Source organism: Aptenodytes forsteri, unplaced genomic scaffold (genome assembly GCF_000699145.1).
Source record: "Aptenodytes forsteri isolate BGI_AS27 unplaced genomic scaffold, ASM69914v1 Scaffold404, whole genome shotgun sequence".
NCBI classification, from domain to species: domain Eukaryota; kingdom Metazoa; phylum Chordata; class Aves; order Sphenisciformes; family Spheniscidae; genus Aptenodytes; species Aptenodytes forsteri.
Window position 1 is genome coordinate 387,537 of NW_008795629.1, and position 3,284 is coordinate 390,820.

Here is a 3,284-nt window from a genome sequence, read left to right on the forward strand (position 1 = left end):
ACCTTTTTCTGTCTCTTTTTTTCTTTTTTTTTTTTTAATTTCCCCAATTGTGATCCATTGCAGGGGTTTTGTCCCAAAGAGCCCAAATGGTGGCTGAGCCCCCGCTCGGGCTGGGGAGGTGCGGTGTGTTTAACCGCACGCTGCACCTCCTGCCCCTCCGCTTCTCCCGATAAGGCGGCGGAAACGGGCCTCGGTTACCGATTCATATTTCTAATCTTCCTTTCCTGAACATACAATGTTCTTTTGTTAAATGAATGGTCTTTAATTAATGCGCTCGCACAATGCAGGGGCTTGCATGGGGATCGATGATAGGAAGCAACAGGGGATGGTTCCCTCCAAAATGGTTTGTCAGCATTGAGAAAGAAAAGGCAATGTCTATAAAAGGACCACTAATAATGCCCACACGTCTCTCACCATGTTGTCTGAGGGGACATTCCTTCCCTTGTTGACAGTCAAGTGTAATAAGTACATGTCTTCGCTCAATCATTATAGACCATAGAATTGTATTCTTCAATTAGCATGTACTGTTAGCCCTCCTTTCCTTTATGGGCCGGTTTTTTGTCTTTTACAGAGCAGCAAAAATGTTTTCCTTCGGTTCTTTTTCTTGAATTCTTTCCTTTCTTTCAATATTTCCTTTCTTTCTCTCTCTCTCTTTCTGTAGCCAAACGTATTCTTGATTGACAATATTCCTACCAGCCAAAGCCAACTTTTTGTCATCTCTCTGTGTTAGGCAACTTCTTTCGAGTTTTCCTTTTTTAAAAGGAGTCAAGGCAGCGCGCATGCGCACGGCGCCCGCCGGGGTTAGGACCACTATGTGCCCAAGGCTGCCGCATCCCTCTAAATTGCAAAGCTGAGGTTTAAAAAGTCCTGCGAAGAAAACTCTGAGCGTGTTGGGGAGCTGCGAAACCCTGCAACGTATTCAAATCGGTTAGGGGAATATTCACGGCGGAGAAGGCTTACCTTCAGACTACTTTAGCTGACGGATGAATTTCCTCCCTTAAAAAGAAATAAAATGCTCTAAATCCTCCCAGGAACCTTATAAAAAGTGCCACTGGGACGGGGACTCATTTGGGGGGGCAAATTCTTCAATCCAACAGTTTTGTCCCTCACCCGCCCTGCCAAAACAATAACCCCTCGGGGGCGGAGGGGAGCGGCAGCCTTTCGGGGGCGGCCCCGGCTGGAAATTCTCGCCAATATCCAGAGTATTAGTGACCCCAGAACAGCAAACTGCGTGCGCAGGAGTCGGGGTGCCACCGCAGAGGTAACCGGGGGGGGGACAACAAAGGGACAGGGCTCCCCTTGGTTGCCACCGGGCTCTGTTTTCGCACTCCGCACCTCCGTCACTATTTAAAGAACTAATTCATTTGAAGTCTCCGGTCTGAAAAATGTTATCCCAGAAATGAAGCCAAAGAAGTGTTTTGTTTTGTTCTTTTAATGCAAATGCCAACCTAAAACGATTAACATTAAAAGAGACCAACAAAAACCACGCATTAGTACTTGATTGTACACCACATTAATAGTACACCGGTTTGGGGAAATTTTTTTCAACCAATATAAAAACCAACAGAAAGAGAGGGTTGAGTACACAGTGTTTCAGGAATGGCTCGGTATCATCAGTACAAACACATATTTTAAAAGTACACATTTGTAAAAATAACCGTAGAATTGAAACGTTTATAAACATTTATTGTAAAAAAATCCAAATATTAAAAATAAATAGTCTGTTCAAACACGCAACAGAAGATTCCCTCATTACCAAACATGTGATGAAGGAAAATATGGAATATAAGAAGTCTGGAAAGAGATACAGCATATCAACGTTGCAAATGTCTTTTGCGAGCTACATTTTCAGAGGCTTCTTCTCTGTACAGTTCACAAGGAATGTGGTAGATCTTCCCATAAATATGGCAAGATCCAGGATTAATAATAATAACATTAATAACAACAACAATAATAATAATAACAATAATAATGATGATGATGATAATAATAATAATACCCACTCCACTGCAGTTTGACTCGGTCTTTACTCAGGAAAAGCCCCATTAAATTAATGGGGTTGCTTAGAATGGCAGGATTGGGCTCAGATCATTCTGTAGCAACTAAAACAGAAGTACACCGATGAGTTACAACTTCAAGGAATTCGTGTTACGAACAGAGCATTTCATCATCTCCAATGAGAAACTACTAAATAAACCTTGATCGGGGAATCATTTCAGCATACACCGTGGTGTTTATAAAATGAAGATACAAAAGAGATGCAGTTTGACTATCTTTACACTTACGGACGATAAAACATGAGAGCATATGGAAGCCATCGCTTTGAATGCGTTAACAACTTCGATACATTGCAGTATATACATGCTTAATAGGTATTCGGACTGTTAAAATGATCAAAGCCTTTACTCTTATGTCTACGCTCTTGCTTTCACTCTACTGGAAAGAAAACGTTTGTTGGTCACATACTGGTGTTAATGAAACCCCACATCTCTGCCTTCTCCCAAGAATCGCATTCTGTGCAGCATATGTGTAGGAATAATTTATTAGACGGAAAAGTTCAGAGGATGAAATGCAAAAAAATGGACATCATTTCAACTTTCGAACAGTAAGGTCATACAGACATCTATGGAGATCTGTACACGGACAGAGTTTCACACAGCCACAGCCACGTACATCCAGATGTATGTCTATACACAGGATTCGATAGTTTGGTATTTTCTGCACCCTCTGGGCCCCTAAAGTTATCTTTAAAAGTTTGATTTTATCTCTTTAGAAACGGTTTAAAGCTAACGGGCAGGGTGAGTTTGACAGAGAGGAGAACAAATCGCTGACAAAGAACCTTTTACGTTTCATCAGCGTTGTTAGGACGACGAGCAGGAATTTCTCAGATAATAACTCCCACTTCAAAGATTTCTCAGCTCAATAGAAATTGGACCATCCTTTTTATTCAACCACAAGGGCTGGCACTAAAGACGACTCAACTGTTTGAATTTTTTTTCATCGTGTTTATTTTTCCCCTATTCACTAGGGTACTTGGATAAAATAAACAACAAGACAATTACTGGAACATGGACTTCTAACTTTCCCGGGCCCATGGCCCAGCGCCCATGGCCCCGGCCGTGCGGGTGCCATTTTCATCGTGTTTATTTTTCCCCTATTCACTAGGGTACTTGGATAAAATAAAAACAACAAGAATTACTGGAACATGGACTTCTAACTTTCCCGGGCCCATGGCCCAGCGCCCATGGCCCCGGGGCCGGCCCAAGGGGGGAAGGGGGGGGGGG